The sequence below is a fragment of the Bos taurus genome, chromosome 14, assembly GCF_002263795.3.
Source record: "Bos taurus isolate L1 Dominette 01449 registration number 42190680 breed Hereford chromosome 14, ARS-UCD2.0, whole genome shotgun sequence".
NCBI lineage: Eukaryota > Metazoa > Chordata > Mammalia > Artiodactyla > Bovidae > Bos > Bos taurus.
In genome coordinates this window covers 22,125,242-22,132,313 of record NC_037341.1, presented here as the reverse complement: position 1 = coordinate 22,132,313, position 7,072 = coordinate 22,125,242, and the positions used below count along the sequence as shown (strand labels likewise).

The following is a 7,072-nucleotide window of genomic DNA, read 5'->3' as shown; positions in this document are numbered from 1 at the left end:
AGAATCTGCCTGCCAATGCAGGAGATATGGGTTCAGTCCCTGGTTTGGGAAGATCCTATATGTCACAGAGCAACTAAGCTGAGCCGGTACTCTGGAGCCTGCTCACCACAACTAGAGAAGGCCCACGCACAGCAAGGAAGAGCCAGTGCAGTCATAAATAAGAAAGTAAAACTCAATTAAGTCATACATTATGTTTCTTAAGCAGCTATGCGATTTTTCATCCCCACCAGCACAAGCAGCAGACAGGACTTCCGGTTCCTCCACGTGGTACCCGACACGTGACACTGTCAGTCCTTCTGATAATCCCTTCTAGAGGACGTGTGTATCTTGCATCTCTGTGATTTTAATTTTCACTTCCCTGGTGGCTAGGGGTGACAGCATCCTTTTATGTGCTGTGTGTGCCATTCATATATCTTCTTTTGTGAAATGTTTCTCAAATCTTTGACCATTTTTAAGTTTCATAACTTGTATAAAGTCATACGGGTTACAAATATTCTTTCCAAATCCATGGCTTTCCATCTTGTTTTCTAAAGTCTTTAATTTCAATAAAATCCATTTTCGCAATTGTTTTCTTTTATGCCAGTTAACTTTTAAAGACCCCTGAAGTAAAGCTGCCTGGAATGAAATGATGTTCTCAGTCTCTATCCATCCTTCCCATTTGTCCTCTTAATCCTTTTATGTATCCTGATCACTAAATTAAAATCTGTGAGCATCATTCAGGTACCCTGGTAACTTCTTAAGGATGCAGTAGCAATGGCTATTGGAAGGATGAGAAAAGAAAACACAAGATATAAACTCTTCATGAGTCAAACTAACTTTCAAAGCCAAAAGCAAGAGGGACTTCCCTGGTGGTCCAGTGGTTAAGGCTCTGCACTCCCAATGCAGAGGGCCTAGGTTTGATCCCTGGTCAGGAAACTAGATCCCACATGCTGCACCTAAGACCCAGCGCACCCAAATAAATAAATAAAGTATAAAAATAAAAGCCCAGAAAATCACAAGAGAATTTTAGGAATAAGGATTTGAAGTTGAAGAAATAGAGAACTGATGACAGCAGGGGTGACTGTAACTGTTAGAAAAATACATATGGGTAGTTTTTAAGAATCCTGCTTCCAGCCAAGATGGAGTAACAGAGACCAGATGAACCCTCAAGCAGAAACAACTGAAGAACTGGACAAAAATATATGAAACAATGGTTTTTAAGCCATTGGCCATCAGGCAATGAAAAACAATGACCCCTGAGAAACTCAACCAAAGAAGAAAAGTAATGAAGATGTTCAAGTGTGTTAGTCATCAGGGTGAGATACCACTTCATACCTATGAGAATGTCCGAAATTTAAAGACGAACCACATCAAGTGTTGGCTGAAGAAAATGAACTCTCATACACAGCTGGTGGGAACTTCCAACCACTTTTGAAAACCATCTGGAAGATTTTTTTTAGAAGTTAAACACACACCTTGATAAAGCTGTTAAAAACATCTATTTGCAGGAAAACTGAAACTAATTACTAAAAAAGTAACTACATTAATTCACCATACTGACTAACAAATGAAGATTACATTTAATAATGAGGGAGTTGCCAGGCAGACTAGTGGTTAGGATTTGGTGTTTTTGCAGCCATGGCCTGGGCTCAATTCCTGGTTTGGGAACTGAGATCCCACAGGGCTCGTCGAAGCGTGGACGCCCCCCAAAAAAGGAAATTTAATAATGAAACCCAAATATACATTTGCCAATCATCAATTAATTTGTTGGGAACTAGAAGTCTGTGGATCTAAATTATGGTCCTGGTTCTCATTTAATCATTGTTAAGTGACTTGATTTATTTCTAAAATGTGAGAGCCAGATTTAGTGCTTTCCATCCAGGAGGAGAAGGGGGCGACAGAGGATGAGATGGTTGGATGGCATCACCGACTCAATGGACATGAGTTTGAGCAAACTCCGGGAGACAGTGAAGGACAGGGAAGCCTGGCATGCTGCAGTCCATGGGGTCACAAAGAGTCAGACACAACTTAGTGACTGAATAACAATCTTTATACCTTTAAGAAGCCCTCTTTTTTCTCCTATGGACTATTTTTACAGATTTTGGTGCTTTTTGGAGTAACTGAATCAGTCTCCTGTTGTAACACTGAATTCACATAATGGCAGCCGACCACCAAGAAATACAGTCATGGAGGCTGCTCTTGCCAAGGCCACCTACTCATTGTCCTGTGGCCAGGCAACTTCCTCTTGCCAGTCGTGCCCACTGAGGCCAAGGGCATTCAACAATGACCACATTGAGATAAGCTGCTCTGGGTTCTCTGTGGACTACCTGTGGGTCTGGCAGGACAGAGGCCCCAGTTAAAGCTAAGACCACGTCACCCTGGAGGGGAGACAAATTCTCACTGAGAAACATCACTTTGGGAGTTGATTGGAGGGAGATGAGGTGTCTGAGGAGTGAAGTTGGGGGCGCAGAGGAAATGTCCTTTTGCATTGCGACTTTTGTTTGTATATTTGATCTTCTTAATGAGATGTTCCATGAAGAGAGCTTTATGTGTGTGGATGTATTTATGATGTGTATTTTGTATACATGTATGTGCAGGTATGTACACTCATGTCATTTCCCATTGCTCACAGTGGCTGTGAACTCTGAAGTCGCGGTGAACACTGACTTAGCCAAGAATAACTCCTCCTTGGGGAAGTTCAGGTGTCTCCCCTGTCTCTGGTCACAACATCTTCATCAAATCAATACATGGCCTTGTTTTACAAGCACTTGTTTTACAAACAACCCATGTGGTTGTTTATCGCTGAAAGTAACTTGAACTTATGGACCACAGCCATGTGACTTGTGTCTGCACGCAGCTCCTTCTGAAGGCTCAGCACAGCCTTTACACACTTACAACACAAGGCAGCAGTGCAGACTGACCCTTGTGGGACATTTTAAAAGGTGGAATCACTAATAAAGATGTGCCACTAAATAGACCCAGAGAAGGACTGCTGTCGATAGTGTGAGCTGGAGGGAGAAGACAGAGGATTGCTGGGCCCACCTTGGCTGGAATAGGTCAATGGGAAATGCGGATTTTGCTTGCTCCAAGCATGTCTGCAAAAGCGTGGGAAGGTGCATCAAATCCTGATCTCGAGGTTACAAATAAACGTCAGCTCCTGTGTGCATTCCCAAGCACAGAGTCTGTAACAGTAAAGGCAGACCGCCCATGTGCACTTCTTCACTGCAAGCTCCCAACAGAGACCAGAACATCAGGGTCTGCAGACAGGGCTGGCTGACACCCCTCACTTTACCCTGAGGGAGGGGGAGCCCAGGCAGGTCTTGCCACTCACCCAGGGTCCCGCTGACAGCAGACCTGCCAGCAGCCTCCCAGAGAGGCGCCCGTCCAATGCACCCGACATCCTGCCATCCATGCCCACCAACACACACTGCTTCGTTTAATCCACAGGTTCTCTTTTCTTCTTCAGTTCAGTTGGCTTCAGTTCAGTTGCTCAGTCGTGTCCAACTCTTTGCGACCCCATGGACTGCAGCATGCCAGGCCTCCCTGTCCATCAGCAACTCCCAGAGTTTACTCAAACTCGTGTCCATTGAGTTGGTGATGCCATCCAGCCATCTCATTCTCTGTCGTCCCCTTCTCCTCCTGCCATCAATCTGTCTCAGCATCAGGGTCTTTTCAAATGAGTCTATTCTTCACATCAGGTGGCCAGAGTATTGGAGTTTCAGCTTCAGCATCAGTCTTTCCAATGAATATTCAGGATTGATTTCCTTTAGGATGGACTGATTGGATCTCCTTGCAGTCCAAGGGACTCTCAAGAGTCTTTTCCAACACCACAGTTCCAAAGCATCAGTACTTTGGCGCTCAGCTGTCTTTATAGGCCAACTCTCACTTCCATACATGACCACTGGAAAAACCATAGCTTTGACTAGATGGATCTTTGTTGGCAAAGTAATGTCTCTGCTTTTTAACATGCTGTCTAGGTTGGTCATAACATTTCTTCCAAGGAGCAAGTGTCTTTTAATTTCATGGCTGCAATCACCGTCTGCAGTGATTTTGGAGCCCAGAAAAATAAAGTTTGTCACTGTTTCCACTGTTTCCCCATCTATTTGCCATGAAGTGCTGGGATCAGATGCCATGATCTTAGTTTTCTGAATGCTGAGTTTTAAGCCAACTTTTTACTCTCTTCTTTTACTTTCATCGAGAGGCTCTTTAATTCTTCTTCACTTTCTGCCATAAATGTGGTGTCTTTTGCATATCTGAGGTCATTGATATTTCTCCTGGCAATCTTAGAGAAGAAAACTGATGCAAAGCACTTCAAAAGCACATAAAGCGAACACCTCTGATAATCCCATGCCACCCATCCCACCCCACCCCATCCCTAGCAGCAGCAGCTTCCTGAGTCTCCCCAAATTCCTACCCCCACTGCACAAAGGAGGAAGCGAGTCCCAGAGAGGCTGTGAAGGGCCTAGCTGATCGGCCAAAGGGGCAGAGTGGAACCCGGGCACACTCTTGATGGAGAAAGTACTTTGGAGGTAGGGTGACCATTGACACTGCTGACCTATGACATGCAAATCAAAACCACAAAGAGGCATCACATCAGAATGGCCATCACCAAAAAAATCCACAAACAATATATGCTAGAGAGGATGTGGAGAAAAGGGAACCCTCCTACATTGTTGGTGGGAATATAAATTGGTGCAGCCATTGTGGAAAACAATATGGAGGTTTCTCGAAAAAGCTAAAAATAGAACTACCATATGACCCAGCAATTCCACTCCTGGGTATATATCTAAAAAAATAAAAACACTAATTCAAAAAAATACACACACTCCGATGTTCAAAGCAGCACTATTTACAATTGCCAAGACATAGAAACAACTGAGTGTCCACCAACAGATGAATGGATAAAGAAGATGTGTATGTGTATAACGGAATATTATGCAGCCTTGAAAAAGAAAGGAATTTTGCCATTTGCAATGACAGAGATGGACTTGGAGGGCATTATGCTAAGTGAAATAAGTCAGATAGAGAAAGACAAATACTGTATGATCTCCCTTATATGTGGAATCTAAAGAATACAACAAACTAGTGAATAAAACAAAAGAGAAGTAGACTCACAGATACAGAAAACAAAGCAGTCGTTACCAGTGGGGAGAGGGAAGGAGGAGGGGCAGTAACGATAGCAGAGGGGTAGGGGGGAAAGAGGATTATTATGGCATTATATCAGATCACGTGTTTGAAATTTCTAAAAATTGTGGAGCACCATAGAATTGAAAGACTCTTTCATTCAATTTTTTTTAAAAAAGCTAGTGACCTATGAAAGACATCAATTTTGGCTCTTTTGAAATATTCTATACCTGACTTTGATGTTTTATTTTTTCAGAGACATTAACACAGAAAGCCCCACCATTCAGCTTTGGCTGAATTTAAATAGAGCAAGATGCAGACATCTTAAGGCCACATTATTATTTGTATTTTTTTTCCCCCTGTTAACCTTATCACCATTCTAAGGTGCTTCCAGAGTATAGAAGGAACACTTCTTTAAAAAAATTGTTCTGTCATTACCATGAGCTCATCAGCATGTATTACTATTTTAAAGTGTTGGCTTGCCCCCATACCCTATCAGATCACTTTTTTTTACTGTATAACCTCTGCTAATTCACGAAGAGTGAGGAATGCACAGAGAAAATCGGTTGCTTATAAGGTTTTTACTTTGAAGGGAAAGGGTTCAGATAAATTCAACTCTGTTTGCGAAGGAAAACATCAAAGGCTTTACAAAGACTCCTCCCCTTAATTCAGTTTCTTGGGCTTGTTTCCCAATTTGAAAGGTAAGAAGATGAAAGAAAGTTAATCCTCCATAAATTCTCCTCCTTTTTTGCCCAGTTTCAATACAATTCCTTTTCACTTAGTAATTCTCACAGTACAAGATAGGTAACAGCCAGCAGCTGGCAAAGCTGCAAATTTGCCATTGTTCCAGGTGGCCTCTGGACCCACCTTCCCCTCAGAATCCCCATCAGGTCTCCCACGGAGGCTCCTCCCTCCAGAGCGTCTCATCCTCCTGTTTTTCTGACTTTTCATGAAAGCAACCCAGAAGGTGCTGTGGAGCTGTAAACATCCACAGAGAACTCTCTTTTCTGGGAAATCATTTCAAAGCAGAAACTAAACTTTGCTTTATGAAAATTGCTACCACTTAGGTAAGTTCCACCTCATCAATACTTAGCGTGAAGAACTTCACCTGCAGAAACAAAGATGACTCCGGTGTCTTATTTCTAGTTTACAATCAGTGTCTCAAATCCTAAACAGTTGATCTTTGCTTATTCCAAATTAGATGAAAAATCTATCAGCTAGAGAAGCTCTTGAGTAAAAGGATGCCCTTCTGGGTCTAAAGAACCCTAAAGGCTGTTTATTTCAAGGCATGTGGGCCTGAATATGATTTTCTCAAAGCTCTATTCTACCATTTTCTCAGTGGTTGATCTAAGGCAGAATCAGAAATTTCTAGGAGTTAATTAATATTTCTGTTGCTGGATGAAAATGCAATAAAACCCCAAATTTCTTCCTAAACATGCAACAAATTCTCCCTTGTTGTTGTTTAGTTGCTTAGTCATGTCTGACTCTTTGAGACCCCAATCAACTGCAGCATGCCAGGCTTCCTTGTCCTTCACTATCTCCCAGAGTTTGCTTAAACTCATGTCCATTGAGTCAGTGATACCATCTAACCATCTCATTCTCTGTCACCCTCTTCTCCTCTTGCCCTCAATCTTTCCCAGCATCAGGGTCTTTTCCAATGAGTCGGCTCTTCGCATCAGGTGGTCAAAGTATTGGAGTTTCAGCTTCTGCAACAGTCCTTCCGATGAATATTCAGGGTTGATTTCCTTTAGGATTGACTGGTTAGATCTCCTTGCTATCCAACGGAATCTTAAGTGTCTTTGCCAGCACCACAGTTCAAAAGCATCAGTTCTTCAGCACTCAGCCTTCTTTATGGTCCAACTCTCACATTCAACATGGCTACTGGAAAAACCATAGGTTTTTACTATACAGACCTTTGTTGGCAAAGTGATGTCTGTGCTTTTTAATAACACTGTTTAGGTTTGTCGGC

At 42.5% G+C, this 7,072-nt stretch overlaps 1 non-coding gene across 1 annotated transcript; it reads left to right on the top strand.

Moving 5' to 3' along the window:
- The first annotated feature begins 842 nt into the window (after window positions 1-842).
- TRNAG-CCC (transfer RNA glycine (anticodon CCC)) lies at window positions 843-915 on the top strand. Its single transcript has one exon. It is a non-coding gene; the product is annotated as a tRNA-Gly (tRNA).
- Window positions 916-7,072: the final 6,157 nt, after the last annotated feature.